Here is a 13,154-nt window from a genome sequence, read left to right on the forward strand (position 1 = left end):
TTTGTCGCCGAGCGCTCGGCGGCCCCAGCGCGGTACCGGGCAGCCCTTGTGGGGAGCGGAACGCGTTACGGGAGCCAGAGCCCGGGTGATGTGCGGCTCCAGCGATTCAGGCTGAGGGCTGCTTGCGGGCGGGGGGGATTTGTCGCATGATAGTCATGGCTGCCCAGAGACGGCTCGCATGCCGCTTTAATTCCCTGAGCAACTGAAGGGTCCGGAGCCTGCTCCTGCCTGTGTGTGCGTGTCACGGCTCGGCTCGCCGCTCGTGGCACCAGGCCGGAGCTGAGCCGGTGCGGAGCCGGGAAGCGTGCAGCGGGAGCGTCCGCCTCGGTCCTCTGCCTCCTTGGTACCTCTGCCCAGTCACCTTCACGCTGGCGGGCAGGACCGGCTCCGGAGCCAGGCTCCTAGCTGTTCGGCCTGGGCTCTGGTCCTGTGCCTGCCCCACTGCCCTGGCCTTGGGTGTGTACAACAGCCGTGTGGGGCACTGTGCTGCCCGGGGGAGGGGGTGGGGAAGTGATGTCCAGCCTTAATGCATGTGTTGGTGCTGTGCACACCCCAGACTCCCCTAAATTATCTGCCTTTTCCCTTGCCTGAGTACACACAGGTTTCTAGCCTAGTCTTATGCTCCCTTTGGTTGTGAGGGGCAAGGGGGTGCAAGGCTCGGGCAGCCCTTGCTGGCCCCATGGGTGACAGTGGGTGCCCATGGCACTGGCAGTGGGCATGGCAGGCACTGTGGGGTGATGGGGCCATCCTGAGCTCTGCAGCTGAGCTCTGAAAGCCTCCTGTTTGGGGCCAGGGGCATCAGACATCCAGCCCCTCCAACCTCTGGTTGGTTTCCACACCATTAAATCCAGTGTCTGGCCCTTGCTGTGTCCTGGGTACGGTGGGGGAACTGACAGCCCTCCCAGGAGCAGCCCCTGGTTGGGGTGCTGGAGCAGCTGATGGATGCTCAGGCCTGCCTCCTCCTTGGTGGAGCACTTTCTTTATCAGAACAGATGTTTTCCCAGATCTGGCCCCAGCGAGGAAGGAGTGGCTGCCCCGGGGTCTGTACTGCTGGGGCTGCCCCACGGCATGCGCAGCACATCGCCCAGGATCCTTTCAGCCATTAACTGATTAACTTGCTGCTCCTGGAAGCCCGGGCTGCCTGTATCTAATCAGATGGAGGCCACGGTTTCCCAAAGGGCCATTTCACCAGAGCCTTTATGCCCACCCCTCTGTCACGAGGAACCTCCTGGCTTCTTGCAACAGGAGTAGTCACCGAGGAGCCTGAAGCACCGAGGAGCCTGAAGTGCCTGATGGTAATAAGAAGCTGGAGAGGGGATGCCCAGAGGTGCATGTCTCAGCAAGTAGCACCCAGCAGAGAACTGCCTGCTTTGTCCAGCTCCACTTGTCCAGGCATGTTTCTACCATTACCTGGAGAAACAGGGATTTCCAGGGAAGGGCTGAGGGGCAGTCCTGGAGCCAGAGACTCTCTAGGAGTCTTACATCTCTCATAAATCACAGGCTTAAACCCTGGTGAAGCAAGGTGGCCAAGGCTGGAGAGCCAGGGCTAGCATGTATGGGAAAGCATCAAGCTTTCCTTTGCAGGAAAGGCAGTGGGGGTGGGAGAGAGGCAACGTGGCTTCCCTGGAGCGGGAATGTTTGGCATGTGCTGCACCCCAGCCGCTCTTCCTCCTTCTCTATGGGGGGTTCTTGGTGGGAGGGCAATGCCTGTGCAGAAGGGAGTTGCTCCACCTCTCTGCTGCAGCAGAAGCCAAGCTTGTCCCAGGGGATGTATGTCATCCCTGAAAATGAATAGCTTAAACCCCAGCATGTTGTTGGTCTTGCCTTTGCAGGCTCCCATGCTGTGCTTGCAGCATTTAGATATCACACTCAGCGATGTGGTCAGTGTGCTTAGTGATAGGTTCAACCTACTTATCGTCCTGGCTCTGCAAAGGGGGAAATAGTTTTGGCCACTTGTGCCAGCTTGATCCTGCTGGAGGGCTTCCGATGTGCTGTGCCCTCCTCTGACTGCTGACCCCAGGGACAGAGAGTTGTTGGGGTGCATGCTGCCATCACTCTTCCGCTGTGGTGTCTCAAATGGGATAGATGAGAAAGCCTTCATCCTCAGCAAGTGGTACTGCACATCTGCCATCTGAGGTCCGCTGGTGCAGCATGGCTCAGAGATGTGGCGGGTGACGCCTTTGCTCCAGCTGGTGTGAGCAGATGAGCTGAGATGATGTGTGCTTCCCCCATCTCCTTTCTTGGCTGCTGCAATGGGTCCTGGTAGGGGTGCTGGAGGCCAGGGCCATGGCATGGTGATGGGTGATGGTTTCCTTGTGTGTCTGGAGTGTGGGCAGGATGTAGGGTGACACAGAGGATGTGACTCGCTCTCCAATTTTCCCGAAGGAGCAGGAATGCTGTGGCCAGGGTTAAAGGAGACACTTCTCCCGTCCCACCCCTCTCTGCTCTCCAGTTGGAGTGGCCACCCAGCATGGCCTTATGGTCAGCCTACACTGAGCAGCGGCATCCGGTGGAGTCGAAGGTTCTTCTGCTCATGTGCCACTGGCCTAGAAATGCTGGCATTTTAAACATTAAACGGTTTTCCTCATTGCTGTTTTGGTGAAATGCAGTGCTTTTCATCTGTGTTGTAAAATAAATCCCCTTAAGTTCTTAAGCTTTCTGACATGGGGAGAAAAAGGCTGGGGGGATCCTGTACTCATGTCCTGCATGGCTGTGGTGGTCTGAGCTGTCCTCTCTACAGCTGACCTGGTCTTCACTTACTGTCCCCCATCCTCCCCTGGCTACAGCCCTTCTCTTCATTGTTGCCTGGGACATCTGCGGTGGAGGTGAGGAAAGGAGCCACCTCCCCCAGGGACGTGCAGACCAAGGTGGAGCCTCAGAGTCAAGTCCATGGAGGAGGACAATGGCTTCCTGAGTTGCCGCTGTGTATGCATCTGAGTTGCTTTCTTGCTCCCAAACTTAGGTGGGAAGCAAATAGCTCTGGCAGGTCTCTTTCACTCTGGCAGCTTTGCCTTGGCTGCTGCGCAGGTGTGCTGACTACTGGATGCAAGTGGGAAGTGTGTGACTACTCACAAAGCCATCAGCTAGTTGGCAGTGCCCTTTGTCGGCCATGTGATACTCAACTGTACATGCTGTCCTCCACGCGTCTGATGGTTCCTCAGTCCTGGTGTAAACTCCTGTGTGTAAACATTTGCAGACAGAGTTACATGGGTAAGGAGAAGAACTGAAGTGACTTGTCTGTGAATGCATCCTTGCAGTACGGAGCCTGCCTTATTCATGGGTGCAGCAGGTACAGGACTGCTCTGATTTTTGGTTGCACATGAGATTCTCACCAGCTTTGAGCTCTCTGTTGAAGCTGCCTGGATGCATCTTTCAGAGATCAGTGTCCCCAGGGAGCCCAGCCTGTACTGTCGGGGAGGGCTTGTACATGGCGTGCTAGATTAGGTTTCTCAACAGCTTGGTTTGCCCTCCCCACGCTCCTTGCAGTTGGGAGAAGGTGGAGTTCCTGTGAGAGCAGAGCGTGGCTGGATGTCCTGGAAGATTCTTCCAGAGACTGTTGCCTGAGATGAGGGAAATGGTTCAGCTGACTGAGTTGATGCTGACCATGAGTGATGTGCTGTCTTTCCAGATAACAGTGAGCTGAGTGCCCATGTGTTAACAACTGTTACTGTTGGCTTAGGAAGGAACTGGTAGGTAGAGCATCATCTTTTTCAGCAATGAGGCTGCTCCATGAAGGAGTATTCCCACCAACCCTCTCTCCTCCTCTGAGGAACATGCACTTTGCTGACTTTCCCCAATGACCTCCTTTTAGAGTTTACCGAGAATATTGTGACCTCTTAGAAAAGAGGATCTGGAGGGACTGGGAAGAGACAGAGAAGTGTGGACTATTACATCCATCCTGCATATGTGATACTTTCTGAGTCAATACCAAACAGAGCAACCCCTCTCTGTTTAATTAGTCTGTGTAGTTCAGCTAAAGAGAAGTACCACTGTCCTTGAAGATATCCATGGGGTTAGTGTAGCATGGATGTTCCTGCACACGGAATCTTCCATCCCAGCCACATCTCCCCAAAACTGTTTAAGCGATGGAAAGGCAGAGGTAGGGCAAAAGGGCCTGGCTGCCTGTTCCAGAGCTGCAGTTGTAGGGATGAAAGCTCTTGTGCCAAAGGTGACATGAAGAAGTATCTGGCGGAAGGGAGGGAGTCCTGCTAGCTCTCTCCTTAGGGCATTCATCTGGAGCCAGACTGTGTGAGCTGTGAACTTGTCAGATCCTATCAGTGGTGTGAGGGTGGGCTGGTGCAGGCACTGGATGGGAGCCCCCACATGAAGGGCAGCCAGGTCTCCATGGACCAGTCCGTAGCTGCCCCATCACTGCCTCCAAAACCACCTTGTACCGCTCTGGTTTCACTTCCTGCTTAATTTTTTTTTTTTACATAATAATCACAAGTGTTTCACAATTTCTTATTTCCCATTTTGCTTCAAGGAGAATGTACAAGTTATTTAAATGTGATCATTAAGACTGAAACTTCTGTGAGTCTGGGTTTCCTGGTTATCCTCCAGTTACCCTAAGTTCTGTGGTTCTGTCTCCTCATTTCCAGCTGAGATTGCACACAGTTCAGCAGTGCTGTGGAGCTGAGTCCCAGCAAAAACACCTCCGGAGGGCCTGTCTGCCATGCAGTGCTTGGCACAGTGTCCAGGAGACTCTTATAAATGCAATAATTATCATAGCAACTGAACCAGTGGCAGGGCCTCTCATAGGTACAGTGATCAGTGTATGTTGATGAGAAGGTGGAAATCAGGGTTAGGACCAGGGCTGTGTATTAGTGCTGACTCCTGCTACCTGCATCTTGAGCCAGTGATTGAGATTTGGCTGAATCATACTTTATGGAAAGGCTTCTTATTTCTGGAGGATCCCCCGCTTTTTGCAGTTTCTTCAAGTGGTTACACAACCTTGTTTTAAAATAAATCCTGCTTCAGTTCTAAAGTGTCTGGCAGCTCCATCCATTTTTGGGTCCTACTTTTCTTCGGCTTCATGAGAGTTGTTTCATCCCAAATAACTTCTCTGTCCGCAAGAACTTATTCTCTAGCACCGGGTTGCCTCTTGGCTGCTGGCAAAGTTGAGACAGGAGGTAACAAAGCAGTGGCCTCAGTACTGCTGGCATTCACGTGCTTTCAGCAGGGTGTAGTTGAGTGCGCAGGGATCAAGGTGAGGTTTGCAGCCCAGGGGGGGGCCACATGCTGTTATGCTCCCCCTGCTATCAGTGTCTGGGCTAGATAGGGCAGCCCTAGCTCTGGCAAATCTACATAATGACATTAACATTTTCACAAGTACTGTTGCATTACAAGGGGTCTTTTTGAATACCAAAAATGACTGAGTCTTCTAGATTTTCTCTGGAAGGCTTCTTTTCTCACACCTCAAAGCATAAGTAAACAGTAAACTTCCTTATTCCTGTTTATACATCCCGGACATGCACTAACTTTTGTTGCAACCAAATGTCCTGAGAGTCTCTGTGCAGCAATTCGCAATCCTCTTTGAGTCTGTGACTTTCCAGAAGACATTCCTCTGTTTGAAGTACTCCTTACATTCCTTCTCTCCTGAAGCTGACCTTTCAGTTTGGCTGTATTTTAATCCTGTTTTATTCAAACAAGCAGGCTGTGGAATCCATACTGCTCTGATGGTCTCATCTTTGTGGGTACTTACTGATTCCCAGATGTTGGCATCTGCTAGTACTGATTTTGATTTTAGGTCCTTGATGAGAATACAAAATAGTACTAATCCTGTCTCTGCAGAGTTTTGTTAGAAACTCCCTCAATTAGTCATGATTTTTCCCATTCATAAGAACTGTTTTGAGATCCCTTTGCTACTGTTTGCTCCTCATGGGCTGACTTTTAACAGAATACTCTGTTCTACATGAGCAATGCCATGAGAGTCTATTTATCTCTCATGCTTGAATGTAAAGAAGGAAGAAGTCTTTTTGACTAGACTTCTCTCTACATGTTGACTGGCACTGTACAACAATTAAATGTAGAGTATCCTTAAGCTGAAAAAACAGAGGGTAAAACTTACGTTTTTTCTCTGGGGTTCTCAGAATAAGCAACCTGTGGTTACTTGGGATAATCCTGCTATCCTCCCCATTTAGGCTCTGACCCTTCCAATCTCTTGGAATTTCCTCAGCATTACCAGGCTGGTGGGAAACTTTGTTGGACAGATCTCTGGGAACTTTTGGACCTGTTGATTTTTAAAACATTTTACGTCCTTTGCAATTACTAATATATGGGAAAGCACTTTCAGCATCTCAATGTGATGCAGGAGTGGTACTTTCCAGGGATGTTTATTAAAAACTTCTGCATGTCTCCATCGTTACTCACAATGCTGCCACCCCCATCTAGTAGCTGGATGTTGCTACTAGCACACGTCTTTGTCCACAGTGATTTTAGAAGAGAAAATAGTGAAACATAGACTCTACTGTCTTTACTGTCTCCCGGCTTCTTACTTAGGTGGGATGTTTCCCTCAATTTCCCCACTTTCACTCTTATTTTGGATTGGCTGGCAGTGCATTGCAGCTCAGAGGCACTCCGCTTGTGTTCTGTGTGGTGTTTGAGGGAAGGACACTGCAGACGATCAAATGTCTCACGTGAAGAGTTTGAAAAACTTTATTAGCAAAATGACAAATAGAAGGAGACATGGCAAAAGAGCAGAAAATAATGGATGAGACAGAGAAGGTGGATTGTATTCTCTGTTCCTCCACCTCTGACTGCAAGAAAAAGGGATTTTCTGCTTCACAGCGATGAGACTGATTAAAAAGTGTTTCCATATAATACGTGAGTAGATGGTGGAAGTCTACATGGGAGGCGATTACTGAAGTTAAAGATAACAGCAAGATGCAGAAAGGTATTGGACATAATTCCAAATCATGCATAATAAACATTGAAGAAGAAATACTGTTTCAGGGCTCTTATCTGAGATTTTTACAGAACGAATTGCACTGTGGCTGCTTGGAGGCACAGTGCTGGAGCTGGCTTCTCCGTAACAAACGGTTGTGTCCTCGTGGCTTCCTGAGGTCCTGAGCTCTCCCCTGTGGACCCCAAATGCCACTCAGCTGTCCATCAGCCCAGCTTCAGCATGAAGCCATTGGCCGAATTTGAGAGAGGGAGGGAGCTGAAAGGAAGCTGCCCCACTGTATTTGGTGGCAGGAGGAAGAGGAGACTGAAAGCAATGTCTGAATTGAGGACAGGGCAGGAATAGCTCTTCTCTTGTTCAGTTTGGAGCCGCTAACTTGTCAGTGAAAGTTTTGCTAGGGCTAGGCTCGGCTTTTGCACATGCCGCATTGCCTCCTTCCTTTCAGGGCTATGGAGAGGATGTGGGAAAGCCAGCGATGCTGTGATGTGTCAGGGATGTTCTGAGACAGGGCATACACATCTGTAGATACCCACGTAAGTAATGTGCCCTAGGCAATGACTTATTTTAATTCACATTTTAGGTGGGGCGGGGCTTGTAGGGAAGGCATGGAATTGGTGCTGGCTCTCAGGAACTGAATTAAATTTAGTATGCATTTTTGAGACTGGTGAGAAGTTCCCAGGTGGTTGCAAACTCTGTAGGACTGTTGCTTCACCTGAGGAGGGCAGTGACTCCACTGCCCATACTGGAATTGCAGGGGGCAGCTCATCTTCAACGGAGCCTGGAGAGAACTTGCAGTAAAGTCTGGAAAGGATACACGCCTGCCGCCTCTCTGTGTACCTTGTGCTCATGGCAAAGGACAGCCTTGAAGCTTGTGGAAACAGTTGGGAGTTCACTCCTTCCACTCTCAGGGCAAGGAGCTGGTGTGGTTGCTGTAGTGGGTAGTTCTTCCTTTGAGAAGATTAAGAACTACCTTCAAGGACTAGGCATTTCCTGGAGGATATCTGAAGTTGGGAGATGTGCAGGAAGAGTGGGGAGAAGCTGTGCAGCAGCCAAACTGGGGGAGGAGAGAGAAACAGAACAGATGGGAGGGGGAGGCAAAAGAGGGGTGGGAAGCAGTGCATATATATCAGTGACCAGAAGTAACAAACTGCTCTTAGATGATTTAAAATGCACAAACCTTTTCCTGATACTGCTATTCTGCAGAGCTGCTGGCAGACTGAGGGCTTTGCTCCTTAATTAGTAAGGAATGGGGCTGCTAATTGGCAGAACTAGTTTGAGTCATGGGCTCAGCCTGGGTTGCGGCTCTGGAGCTGCAGGACACCTGGCTGCAGCTTTGTGCTCAGCTCTGTGAGCCGCACTGGCTTGCAGGGGCTGCCTACATGCGGTGGGCTACGATGTGGGAACCATGGGATTTTTCCCAGGTGCTATCCAGTCCCTTTTTGCTCTGCAGTGCGTCATCCTTGTGTTTCACAAGAACTCTGCTCTTGTTTCTGTTATCCCTGCTGCTGCTCTTGCAGGTATTGTCCCTCTTTCCAGCTTCTCTATGTTGGCTGCTGTCAGCTCAGCTGTTGTTGGTTCTGTCTTTATCTTACCTGTGGCCTCCTGGACTGCCTCCTCCCTTCCAGCAGGATTTACTCATCAGATATAACCCAGGGACTGGCTGTATGACTTCATTTCAGTTTGACATCAGAAAAACAGCAATTCCTTCCTGTATGGGTCTAGGGTGTCAGGGACTCCCCCTCCCCACCAATCTTGTATCCATTAGCCATGTCTCTTTCTATCTGTCCCATAACTTATTCATGATCATCTAGATCAATCTGTTGAAAAGTGCATTTATTGAAACCTGATCCTGGCTTTGTCTGGATTGTAAAGGCCTTTCTAGCCCAATCTCTGCTGCGTGGTTTACAACCACAAAGCCCATTGAGGCTGGGAAGAGAGCTGGCTTAGCACAGTGTTGCTTCCAAGCCTAGCACCATATGGATCCATTACCTGGAAAAACACAAGGCTTGGATGCCTAACACACATTGAACAGCCTCAGTGTGCCAGGAGGACAAAGGTATGTATATATGTAATACTTCTAGCTGAAAACTTTAAGTACCCATAAATATTTTTGGCTTGGACTCACAGGGCAGGTGTACATTTTTGAGGCACCCCTGCCTCTTGCAGAATGTCTGCAGCAGTGATCGGGGATCAAACCAAACCAAAGTACCGCAGGAGCCTCTCATAGTATTGTGTTTGCAGGTAGATCTGGAGGCTGAGAGCCATGTTCATTCACAAAGAAAACCTTACAAAAACATCCTGTAGTGGAAGTAGCAGACAACTGTGTGCATGTTTTGTACACTGGAAGGTGTCTTCCAACAAAAAGCACTTTTGCTCTCTGAATAACTCCTGGAAAATTGATGCACCCAGCCCAGTGGTAGCCCCTGGTGAGCATGTTACTTGTGGGAGTAACGCAGGTTTGTGCACAAGGAGGAATGGGGTGTGTGAGTGCCATTAGAGAGAGGCAGCACTGCTAAGTCTCCTCAAATGCTGTACAGCTAGGGCAGCTCATTCTTGCTTGTGACTGGGAAGAAGCAGTTTCCAGAAGAGAGAGACATCCTGGGGGAACCTGAAAATTCAAGGGTAGTCCAGACTGCACAAATAAGAGGAGAACAAGATTTGAAGACTTGTTTCTAAAGGGCGGTTGTTGCGGAGCAGTGGCTTGGTCATGTCAGTCCCTGAATGTGTCTCCTCCTGGGCTGGGAGGCTCTGAGGAGGCAAAGGCACCTGCAGCTACAGAGTTTTGTGTCTTGTCCTCTGGAGCTTACTTTACCTTCAGTAGCTGGATAGCTGATGAGGGTGCACCCACTGGTGGCTACACATTCTGCTTTAATGTGTGGGCGCTTTGCTTGTCTGCCTCTATGCTCCTTCCCTGGGGTACAGTGCACAAGATCTCTCTTATCCTTTCCCAGCTGACACAGCGTATACTGCATCTGCTGAGATGCAGATGCAGACATGTGAATGCAAGAGATAACTTCTGGTATCAGTCATGCTAAAAAAGGCACAGAAGGCCAAAAAAATCTGTGGCTTCAAGTTGATTTCTTGATGTCATGGATACCAGGAAATGTTATTTATTTCAAAGTCTAGGATACCAAAGTACCAGGTCTTACATGAACAAATAAAAGTGACATCTTAGCATTTATGGTCAACAGTGCAAGACATCATGGTGTGAGAGTGAGGCAGTACTGATGAAACACTGCTCTTGATATGAAGCAACTTTATTTTCTAAATTATAACCCCATGCTATGGGATCAGTTTTCAGGATTGTGCTTTGCTATGCACTTTGTGGCAAGGCCAGTGCATGGACAGATTGCCAGTGAGGCCATAGGAATGAGGATGCTGGTCTCTGAGAGTTCATTTAACATCTGAGTGACCTACCCTTGATACAGGAACTTCGGTACATGACTACTTGATTCTTTCTTTCAGTATCTGCTGTTGTTGCTCCACTTAAAAGCAAAACAACCCCACTAATAAACTTCTAGTTAAAAGAAGAATTGGGAGGGGATGAGCTGTTCTTTTTATATAAGGGGTCAAGTTAACTGTATCATCAGTATTCAGCCAGCTTTATTTGATGGAAAGTGGTTACACAAAATCATCACTGCTGTTCCTTAGCTGTCTTTTAAGGTGTTCTCTTCAAATCAGTGATTGCTTGTTGCTTCACTTTGTTAAACTGTTTTGTCTCTGGATGTGGGTGAGACCTTCTATATCCCAGTTTGAAAACTGAAGGATTTTGACTCTTGTGCTAGGAGAGCAGGGATTCTTTTGTCATCTGTGGGAGCTGGGATCCCCCAAGGCCAGCAGGTCTCTGCTGCCTTTGCTTCTCACATGGAAGTTCTGCCTTGCTGGCTGGCAGACCTCAGAAGTTTTCTGCTCAATTTAATCCTTTCAACCGATCAATGAAGTGTGTTGTACTGGGGGAGAGGGGAGTGATGTGGGGGCAGTCTCTTTGGTGTCACCATCTGTTTCTGTATTTAGTCAAGGCTCCTTGGGGAATTTCATGTTTAGAAAAAGGGGCTGATGGAAGGAGATGCACTAAAACAAACTCAGCCTTTCAGGAAATGAGGGCTATGCTGGGCAGAAGTTACAATAATTATTTGCTCTGTGGTTCCTATTCTGGCTGTCTCAGCATGATGTTCCTTTTGGAAACAACATAAATGGGTGCAGTTATTCTACTGGGCAGAGGCAATTGCTGTTGTAAAAACAGTTACAACATCAAAGTGAACCGAAGTAGTTCTGGGCAGCTGAAATGCCACAGTGCCTGGGAGTTTCACCATGTTGTCTTCTACTCATTAGCAGCATGCAGAAGGATCTGCCATAAATCTGTAGGAAATGGTGTAATATGGTACTAAAGAACTCCTTTTGAGAGTGTTACTACTTTTGCACATGGACTTCTGCTGGGAAAAGGGTCTGGGCTGGTCTGGACTTTCTGATAATTTCTAGGTATTGAAGACACCAGAGGGATATCATTGTCCATCTCCTCTCTTTTCCCCTCTAAATGGTACCTAATAAGTAACAGTGACCATGCCTGTGGAGTGTCTCTTGTGTGTAAGATTATCAACTGACTCTATCTATCTCCAAACTTCTTTCCAAGCTCAGAGTGTGGAAAGTGTGTGTAACCCAGACCTCCCTGATCTGCAGGGGCAGACGATGCAAGATTCTGTGAGCATGGCACACTCCTAATGCATGTGTGTGTGCCATGGCATTGGGGTGCAGTGTGTGTAGGAGGGTGCAGGCCTGGCTCCTGATTAAACTGCACTTGCCTGCAGGCTTTCATCTCTGTGCTCCTGCATTACTGGTATCTGAAGGCACTGAAATGCACTGTTGGGAATGAGGGTATTAGAAAAGGTTTTCTTTCATCCCACTTTTGGGAACTCCAGACACAACTTGCTATTTTCTGACACTTTGCTCTATACTGTGATGGTAGTAGGAGCCTTTAGTGAAGATAGCATAAAGATCATCTACTAATGCATGTTGCTGTCCATATGTTTAGGCAGAATAGTCAGAATGTGATTTAGGAAATGGATGATTTCTCAACAGCAATGTCTTGCACAGATGCTTCAGGACACTTTGTCTCAAGCATCAAGAGTTTCAAAAAATGTAAGAGGATGTCGTGAAGACCTCTTCATGAATCTGAAGAACCATGAAGTTCCTCAAAATCTCTATTCAGTGCATTGCTTACCAAGTCTCTGGGATCTTGAAACTTGAATCTGTAACATAAGAAAAACTATTGCTCACTGGCCATGAGGGTGCTTTTTGCACACTGTCCTTGGGTTTAGGTACTGATCAGACGCACTGCTGCTTTTCATTCACTTGGTGAGGTGAAATTAATCTGCCTGCTGTGGAAACTCTAGAACAGAATGCAGTAGCAAAGCTAGAATTATGTAGGCCTTTTTTAGTGTCATTAAAACCAGTTCCTTTACTGGGAGGACTGGAGGTTGGCCAATAGACATAGCTTGTACAATAACAAAAACCCAGGGTACTAAATTGTTTAAAGTGACTAAAGTAGTTTAAAAAAACCTAAACTAATATAAAATAAATCATTAAAAATAGGATTAGTGTTCCATGTGCTGTATAATGTAATACAGAAATACGTGGCATCTCTTCAAACATAATAAGCCTATAAGCAAAGAGCTAATGGTGCTGACAGGTTTAAGAGGATAGGAAGGGCTTTTATAATCAATAGCTTAGGGGTAGAAAACAAATTAGGAAGAAAGTAAGTCTACAAATCGATGAAAAGCAGGATGGCCTTAACATTACTCAACAGTTCAGCACTTCGGCTTTTTCTCAATACTTATCCAAGTAGAGTTTATGGGATTTCTATGGGAAGACATGGAACAGATTAGTCTGCAATAACTGAAATGCAGTGTGACGTTATGCCTAATTCTGTGTAATTGCAGGTCATGCTCTCCCTGATTTGCCTTTGTGCTTCTGCTCTTTCTGTTGTACCAGGTCCCACTGTCAGGCAGGGCAGAAGAGGCCAATCCAGCAAACTGATTTCCCCTGCACTTTTTTGGTAGGCAGACTATCAGATCAGATCTACTTGCCCTGCAGATCCCTGCATATGTGTTGCCAGAAGTCTGCCTTTGTGCTCATGGTTGTCTTGAGAGGCGCTGAGTAATTTAAGATGTTATAATGTGTGTGAAACTATGTATACATCAAGGCCATCATATATACATCAGTGAGTGTGTATATATATACATATGAGAGGAACTGT

General features: G+C 48.1%; 1 protein-coding gene across 3 annotated transcripts in view; it reads left to right on the top strand.

The window, feature by feature from the left end:
• The window catches only part of LOC115608793 (unconventional myosin-X-like), a 94,430-nt gene that overhangs the window by 341 nt on the left and 80,935 nt on the right, over positions 1–13,154 (top strand). The window lies entirely within an intron of this gene.

The sequence above is a fragment of the Strigops habroptila genome, chromosome 5 (assembly GCF_004027225.2).
Source record: "Strigops habroptila isolate Jane chromosome 5, bStrHab1.2.pri, whole genome shotgun sequence".
In the NCBI taxonomy this organism is placed as follows: Eukaryota; Metazoa; Chordata; class Aves; order Psittaciformes; family Psittacidae; genus Strigops; species Strigops habroptila.